Source organism: Lepisma saccharinum, unplaced genomic scaffold (assembly GCF_977018435.1).
Source record: "Lepisma saccharinum unplaced genomic scaffold, izLepSacc3.1 HAP1_SCAFFOLD_173, whole genome shotgun sequence".
Classification (NCBI taxonomy): domain Eukaryota; kingdom Metazoa; phylum Arthropoda; class Insecta; order Zygentoma; family Lepismatidae; genus Lepisma; species Lepisma saccharinum.
The window spans coordinates 724,902-734,886 of NW_028142974.1; positions in this window are offsets into that span (position 1 = coordinate 724,902).

Consider the following 9,985-nt stretch of genomic DNA (forward strand, 5'->3'; position numbering starts at 1 on the left):
TTGGGTGGTGACAGTTCACAAATGCAAGATTTCAAATACTGTGGAGGAGGAATTGCAAATTTTATAAGTATGAAAAACTCAATATGCTGACCAAGGCAGAAATTTATTTTATTATAAAACATAAACTAAAAGAAACGTTTCAACCTTCTAGCAAGGTCTTCTTCAGACTCTGCACCAAGTACAAATGTAACAAGGTACAAAACAAGGACGATATATATACACAAAAATACTCCCCTCCAAACTATTAGAAAGTTATTCTGGAACATTCTCGCAGGTGGCTTTCACCTGTCAACTGTACTTTCACCTGAAATTGAATGCGGTTGGAAACTTTATCTCACTCTCTTTTTCCATCATTCTTCTTCCTTCTTTTCTCCTCTTTCTCTCTTGTCCTCTTCAGTCTTTCTAAGGAAAAAGAGAGTGAAATAAAGAGACCAACCACATTCACTTTCAGGTGAAAGTACAGTTGACAAGGGAAAGCCCTGCTCGAATGCTTCAGAACAACTTTCTAATAGTCTGTAGGGGAGTTTTTTTTGTGTGTGTATATATTGTCCTGTTTTGTACTTTTGTTATATTTGTACTTGGTGCAGAGTCTGAAGAAGACCTTGCTAGAAGGTTGAAATGTTACGTTTAGTTTACGTCTTAAAATAAAATAAATTTCTGCCTTGTTCATCGTATTGAGTTTTTCATTTCATGGAAACAAGGCTTAATGGTGTTATAGTTTATAAGTTTTTTTTGGAATGTCACTCTTTCCTGTATGTATCTATTAGTCAATCAAATTTGATATGGTGTATATCTTGTAAATGACTTATATCTTTGTAAATTACTTTTAGTAGTTGAATGAGATTTAACAATACTATCACACTCCTTGTACCTTAATCTTTTGCAAACAAGGGCCTGATTCTATTGAAATTAGCTATAACTAACTAAATCTCTAGCCTTCTTAAACCCGAAGATTCATGGCGGCAGCAACACAGGCCTTCCATCTTTCCCTATCTTGAGCAAGATCTATATACTCTTTTCCATCCCTACCGATTTCCCTTAGGTCCATCTCAACGTTGTTACTCCATCTTCGTCTTGGCCTTCCTACAGGTCTCTTACCATCAGGTTTCCCAACAAGAATCCTGTAAACTCCTCTTTCCTCTCCAATTCGTGCCACATGGTCTGCCCACCTAAGTCTTCTTGATTTAATCATTCCAATAATATCTGGACATGAATACAAATTATGTACTTCTAAATTATGTAACCTTCTCCACTCACCTGACTCCTCATCCCTTTTAGGTCCAAAGATTTTCCTAAGGATCTTATTTTCAAATACTCTCAATTTATGTTCTCCTTTCAATGTAAGGGACAATGTTTCACACCCATATAATACTACAGTCAAAATTACTGTTTTGTATATTTTAACTTTTAGTTTCTTAGATATTAAACGAGAAGACAAAAGTTTATGAAGAGAGAAGTAACATGCATTTCCTGAATTAAGCCTACTTTTTATTTCCTCTTTAATATAATTTTCATTTGTTAATATTACTCCTAAGTATTTGAATATGGAAACTGGTTCAAACGAGTTGTTATCAATAATTAGATTTTGATTATTACAAACGAGTTGTTATCAATAATTAGATTTTGATTATTACAAACGAGTTGTTATCAATAATTAGATTTTGATTATTACCTAACACTTGGTTTCGGCCTGTAAGCATATATTTAGTTTTCTCTTCGTTAACTTCCAAACCTATCTCTTTAGCAGTTTTGAAAAATATTTTAGCATTATTCTTAATTGTATTCACATCATCCCCCAGTAAGTCTACATCATCTGCATATGCTAACATCTGAGTCATACCATTTAATTTTAGTCCTCTTTTAGTTTTTTTACCTTCCTAACAGCATATTCTAAGGCAAAATTAAAGAGCAATGGAGATAATGCATCTCATGTTCCCATCATGAATTGTAAATTTGTCAGACATATTAACACCCACACGAATTTTACTTTCTGTTTCACTGGTGCATATTTTTATCATACTAACAAGTTTCTTAGGTATTCCAAACTCTACTAATATATTATATAATTTATCTCTTTTGACCGAATCATGTGCTTTTTTGAAATCAATGAATAGCTGATGGACATTTTGATTATATTCCCACTTTGGTTCAAGTGTCTGTCTGATGTGAAAAATTTGATCTGTAGTTGATCTGTTACGTTTAAATCCACATTGATAATCACCTATAATTTCATTAGCATATGGTGTTAGTCTTGTTAAAATAATGTTAGACAATATTTTGTATGTTGTTGAGAGTAGAGAAATTCCAGGGTAATTATTGCAGTTCATTTTATCACCTTTTTTAAACACAGGAACAGTGATGCATTCTTTCCACTGTTGAGGGATTTCTTTTTATTCCATATTAAGCAAATTAATTTATGAATTTGACATATTAATGAATTTCCACCATATTTAATAAACTCAGCTGGTATTAAATCAATGCCAGGTGCTTTGTTAATCTTTAGCCCTTTAATAGCATCTTTAACTTCAGTCAAGTTAGGTTCTGGAACTAAAGGTTCTGCTGTGTGTACTTCATTTACTTCTGATTTATCTCCTACATGGACATTTAAAAGGTCATTAAAGTATTTCTTCCATCTATTCAGAATATCGCTTGGGTCAGCTAAAAAATCACCGTCTTTATCTTTTATCAAGTTTACTTTAGGTTCCCACCCCTTTCTAAACTCATTTACATTTTTTTATAAATCTCCGATATTTTTATTTTTGCTGTTTGTTTCAATTTCGTTAATTTTGCTTTTCAAGTAGTCTCTTTTTTTACTTCTAAATGTGCGGTTAACTTCTCGCTTTATTCTATTAGAATTGTTTAGATTTGTATCATCAGAGTTATTTAACCACCTAAGTCTAGCCTGATTTCTTATTTCTATTAGATTATGACATTCATTATTAAACCATGGCTTACTTTTTCTCGATTTATGGTATCCTATACTTTCTTTAGCTGCTGATTCTATTGCATTACGTATGTGCTCCCAATTCTTATTTACGTCGGTTTCATTTATATTTTCATCATCATTTAAATCCTGCAAAACATCAAATCTATTTGACAGTTTAATTTGGTAATCTTTCTTATTTATTTCATCAGTAAACTTTCCTGTATCAAATTTTAGAACTTTTAGATTTTGATGCTTATTATTTATCACTGAGAGTCTTTCTCTTAATTTAGCAATTACTGAATAATGGTCACTGGCACAGTCAGCACCTCTATGTGTACGAACGTCAATTATACTAGTATGTCTTCTCTTATCAATGACAATATGATCTATCTGATTATGAGTTTTACCATCTGGAGAAGACCAGGTATATTTATGGATATCTTTATGTTTAAAAGTGGTACTTTTCACAATTAAATTCTTTGAGGTTGAAAAAGTAATCAATCTTATACCATTATCATTACTTAATTCATGAAGACTTTCTTTACCAATCGTGGGTTTAAATGTCTCTTCTTTGCCAATCTGTGCATTACAGTCACCTAATATAATTTTCGCATCATACTTAGAAAATTTATCAAAGACCTGTTCTAACACTGTATAAAATTCATCTTTAGTATTATCATCTTTATCTTCCGTTGCTGCATGTATGTTTATTAAAATAATTTTACACCACCTACCCTGTAAAACTGCATATGATATCCTATCATTAATAAATTCTATTGTTTCAAGAGCCGAGTTAATTCTATTATTTATGAAAAAGCCTGTTCCAAAATTATGATTTTCAGTACCACCATAGAAAAAAGTATAATTTTTAGTTTTACAATTCCCTTCTCCTGGCCACCTAACTTCCTGGACAGCTACCACATCTAATTTATACTTAACTTGTTGAGTTGAGTTGGTGTTTTAAGTCCACTTTATGCACAGTAAGGCTAATCGGGACTGGACCTACAGTTTAAAGTGGGATCCGAACCACTTGTGCCTCCACCGAGTATCGAACCCGGGACCCCTTGATTACAAGGCGACGACGCTACCACTGCGCCATCGGGGAGGCCCTAATTTATACTTAACTATCTCATTAACTGTACACTGAAACGCCCCAGGCCGGTAAAGGCTCAGAACATTCCAGGTGCCTAATTTAATATCCTTATTCCTAATGTAGATCTTATCCTTAGTCCAGGGACCTTCCAAAGTAGCCCCCACCCGGAGATCCGAACGGGGGACTATTTTACCTTGGGAACATCCATGGCCTTATAAAGTTGTTTCTTGACATTTCTCTTTACAGTGCAGAGTTGTCAGATCTACGCCTAACTCCCAATACGAATGGAGGAACTACTACACCAGACAAACACAAACACATTAGACAGCACAATTACTACACAAGACGAACACAAACAAATTAGACAGCACAACTACTACACAAGACACATACAAACACATCACAACTATAACACAATATAAACACAAACACAACGCAACTACTACACAATATAAACACAAACAAACTACACACCACAACTACTACACAAGACAAACACAAACAAATTAGACAGCACAACTACTACACAAGACACATACATACATACCACCGATACTACACAAGAATTGAAATTAGCTATACTCTGATAAAAACTGCCGACATTTTGAAATTCACTTTTGCACCTTTCCTTCCAGTTCCCCTACAACTTTTTTTTGCCCTCGATAAAAGTTATGTGCACAATGTTTTCAGCTCCAGGACAGGTTGAATTTTTCTAGCTTGCTGCCATATAATTTCCTAAATTTTGATAATGTGCTATAACACAGGTTAAATGAATTATCTTACCTCGTTCCTTAAATTTTGTGAAGTTTTTACACAGTTTATACTGTGTAAATAGCATTTAAATAATAAGAGTTTCATGTTTATTTGCTAAGAAGGGGCCTTGTTATTGTCTGCGGTATCCAGGGACCATCCACGACAATGATATCTGTCTGTAAAGACATTTAATAAGTTGATGTTAATACTGTTCTAGTTTCATGTGCGAAATGAGAATCTTTCAAATTCATTGTTTCTTACAATACTTACATCCTGAAGTACTCATTCATATCTGAAAGTACCACATTTGAAATTACAATATTTGTTAATGTTGGATATAAAATATAACATTCACAGTTAAAAATATCACTATAGCATGACAAGTAATGTAACGTAAGATCGGGAATGAATTAATTTACTATCAGGATTTGCATATCTGTTTATAAAATGTGAAGACAATACTCTAAAGAGAATTGAAGTATCTCTCATCCCTGATAAATACAAGGATCAGATCATTTGTGGTATTTATGTTACAGTAAAATAAAGATTAGATCTATAGAGGGTCATTCCACGCAAATGGTCCAGAACTGGTTGCTTGAACATTTAGAAAACAACAACATGTTTTTGTTGTTATAACCCCTATCCAAAACAAGCATTACTTCTCTAAAGCTTGACATTTGTTTTCACATTTTCGTCCACTTTTTGCTTTCATGTTTTCAGATATTTTTGTCCTTTTTCAGGCAGTTACGATAATTAGGATAACTCAACTAAGAAAAATGAGAGGAAGCTGGGGTAAAACACATTCTTTTCTTTACATTTCTAGCTACGTTTTATGTTCTGTATTCTTTATCATCTCTAATTGAATATGCTGAAATGTTGAGCCAAAACTGATATTCTATTTGAAATAAACATCAAAGTTTATAAACATTTTAGCAGTAACAAATGGAATATCACAGTTACAGAATTGTAGATCTGTAAAGTTTTTGTGAGGGTAAATATACACCCAATGTTTTATCAGAAAATATTTCGGATCTGTTACTGGTCTCCTCTTTTAGTTATAAAGTCTCGTTTCTTTGAGCCCTAATATTTCTGGTGGGGACGTAATAGTAATTTGATACATACACCATAAAGGTTACTTAGTGAGGGGGTCTGTAAAAAAATGAGTTTGATATTCCATGGAACAAAGTTACTAGTTGGGGGAGTTGGTCAAAAGCAGTCATATTTACGTTAGGAATTACAAATACATATTTGTTTTAATAAACCAGGAAGCGATTAGAATTATAGGATTTCATTATTTGTATCATCCGTGTGACCTAGTAAGGTGTAAGGTAGAGATTTTTTTATTTGTAATTATACTCTGTCCCGGAAAAAAATTTGGAGCAAGACCGCGCATAGGAGTAGAGAAGGGGAGCAAGCGCGTGGGTGGAGCGAAGCAGTACACGCTGCTGTTAACAGCTGGTAGTTGCAGTCTTTTTCCTCCCTTTATGCACTCACTGCACCTCTGTGCTACTTGCACAGAGACTTGCTTTCGTTTTCATGCTGCAGAAATTCCCGGAACAGGATAAACAATTAACCATATTTGATAGAAGACGTCAAACTCACATAAGCGGCACGCATATTGCATTGGAAAACAGCAGTGTCGAAAAATGAAATTAGCTTTTAGCATGATCGTGTTTTAAAAATACAATAGGTATGGATTGCATTGATTTGGTGTTTTAAGTTCACTTTATGCACATTAAGGCTAATCCGGACTGGTCCTAAAATTTAAAGTGGGATCCGAACCACTATGTGCCTCCAACAATATGTATGGTAGGTGAACCTAAAGTTCAAATCACCAACCCTGAGACCTTCTATAAACAAAACCACGTGCATGCAGAAAGCATTGCAAACCTATAAAAGTAAAATAATCCACACGAAAATTCAGCGTTGTTACAGGATTCATTGCATAAGGTAAAACAACAATCAATTTGTAGTATGGGATACGCTGCCGCAAATGACGTCTCACTTTAAACCCAATCCTCTTTCTTTTGTACTTATTGCTTCACCTTTATGGTTAACTCTTTGCACCAGTAATCATTTCCCATAAATTTGGCTTCTTTCTTGCACGCGAATTGAATATATTTTACTTGCATTTTTTTTAGACAAAATGATATAACATGGTAATGCATATTTTTCTAAGGTTTGATATAGATAGCAGTGTATTTGAAATTTGTTTGTAGATTTTATGTAAATTGTATCTTATGTAAACAAAATATATAATGGGCATAAACACCATATGCAATGCTGTACGAAAGTCCAATAAATATATTGATCAAAACAAGACAAAGAAAGTTCATAAATTTATTGCTTTGACAAGCATCCTAATAACAATTTTTGTTCCGCCAAATATAGTGCACTTCGTAAAATAACTTGGTGACATGGCAAGGCAAGATAAGTATGAACATTTTGTAGGAATATGCATTGTAACTTTCAATGATCTTAGAGATTTGTGTACATAATGATATTTTAAAACATTGGTTATTCTCTAAAAATAATCATGTGAACAGCAAGGAAGTAGTGCCACTTAGTAATATTGCCTGACTTGTCCTTAGACAAATAACATGGCGAGTTCTATGCGTGCGGGAAGGTCTTAATGTTCTCCGAGCTTGTTATTATAGCACCAAAGTGTCGAGAAACAGATCCTACTCAATATTTATGTGACGTTTTGTCAGTGGTATCCTGAGAAACCAGTAAAAAGAAGTGGTTAAGTTGGTATCCCAGTGCAGTGGTGCGTCTGTGTCTGCAGTTTTAAGGGTTGTGAAAGAGAGAATGACCGGGAAAGTAAAAATGTATGCGGTTGCATATTCGCCTGATGTTTTGAGAGCGGGTTCTCACATTCAGAGGCTCTTATATAAAAAGAATAGGTGAGTGTAACTGCAGATGATTGCGGTCATGAATCAGCTTACGCGGAGTGATACATCGAATCGGTGAGACGGTTTGTTTACAGAAGGTCTCAGGGTTGGTGATTTACACTTTCTCCATATTTTGGGGGTTTGCCGTAGAACCTGCAAGACCATTATATTATATATAATGGAGTCGTTGAAAGCTAGTTGCTTCTGTTTCTTTGGTGTCACTGTAAACAGGGGAAGGCCGAAGAGCAGAACAAAAACGTTACTTTTTTATTCTCCGCTCAGGTAACGCATCCTATCGGTATATTTTGTAAATATTTATACCGGAATAGTACTTTAATATTGTAATTCTATTAGTCTCTTTTAACGTGTAGTCGTATTTTAATCCTTCTTTGTCACATTGTGTGTTAAAAAAAATTCAAGTGTCAAATATAGCCATATTGTGAAACAAGCAGAAGAGCATTGAGTTGAGAGCACAATATTTCTCAGATTATTGATTGATCAATTAATGTTTAAGGGATGATGTAGCATATACGATACCCTAGTTGCCTTTCCCTTCCACAGTATGGTACACCAAAAAGGATACATCACTTTCATTATTTTTTTTATTTCGTCGCCTTGTAATGAAGAGGTCCGCGCTAGATACCCAGTGGAGGCACATAGGGGTTCCGATCCTACTTTAAACTGTAGGTCCAGTCCCGATTTGCCTTACTGTACATAAAATGGACTTAAAACACCAAATCAATGAATCAATAAATCTTTGTATTTCTAATATTTTAGGATACAATTCTTAATTACAATTCACAAAACTGCAACTGTTACATGTTTCGAACTCTCTGCAGATAGTTGTTACCTTTCTGTCACATCCAGGAGACTGGATGTATACCAGTGTATTGAACTTTCGTGATGAAATTTCGAGTGTTTTGTTATTGGAAGCCCACTGTTCGCAATAATATATTGTGACACACTCCTCATTAAGCAAGTTTTATCTTCATACTTTTTTTGTATTCTATTTACACTAACCAGTTAGCTACTATTTTTTTTAGATCCTTAATTAAGGTATCTCAGTAATTGCTCGGTTGTTTATTGGAAAGAAAACTTTAAGTTGTTAAAAAATGCTCCAAATTGAAATTCACCACATTGGTACTCCTTATTGTACAACTTATCAATTAATCATGAAATCATAATCTTATGATGTGTTTCTACATCTACAAGAGTAAATATATTACCTCATATTCTAAGAAATTTCAGGTACTAAATAATTACAAGGGAAGAGGTACAATTATTTGTATATTTTGTCAGAGTAAACCTTTTTATTTCAAAACAGGATCTTCAAGATATTGCTTACCTTCTATAGCTGTTTTTAAAGAAACAATAATTTTGCTATTTTACATAGATGCCTATATTCATTATAATTTTACATAATAAGTCGTTAATTTACAATAACATCGCCAATAAACTTCACAGAATATACAGAACATCAAAGAAGATAACTTTGCTTCTTAAAGGTTTAATATGTGTTGTATATTTATCCGCACCGAAAAGAAAAAATATGATTTATTTTTGTTCAATAAAATATTCTATCACATTCATGTATAGCAAAAACATTTTTTATATTATTCATTATTGCAATTGTTGTTTATTTGTGTTCATTTTTAATTGTTTTAATTTGTATTTATTCAATGAACCTCTAATACGAGTACTTCTAAAACTTGCACTTCTATTGGTCAATTTGTCTTGAGTGCGGTGCCTAGTTGCCGCTATATTTTCGCTGTAGTTTGCTTACGTTTCGTGTCCGTTCAGAATCCACATCAACAACACCCGTATGCTGCCGCGTCGTTACCAAGCACATTTGCATAGATCAAACATGGTCGTGCATCATCAATTTCAGTTAAGTGAAGTGCTTCCAGAGCAATGGTAGTGCAGTCATGGCACTGCCGGCTTGTAACGATTCCATTGAAAGTCAATGTATTATTTACAAGCCGGCAGTGTCCGTGACTGTACAATCTGTTCCAACAGGAACATAACAACATTCGTAACATTTTCGTAGAATGATTTCTTGCGTGTGCTTGTGACAATTACACTCCGAAGTTGTGTAATCAATTTTCTTTGTTCGGGGGTGCAGGACAGTGTATACATTTTTTACATTCCAAGAAAATGGTGGCGAATTTAGCCCTATGGTTATACAGTTCATACTAGACATACCATAGCGATCAACTATAACAATCATTGCACATATTCGGTACGAATATCGTTCAATATATTTATTTTGAGAGTTGCCGTTTACTGAAGGAAATGGGTAAAGAAAGAAGGAAAGGGTCAGGA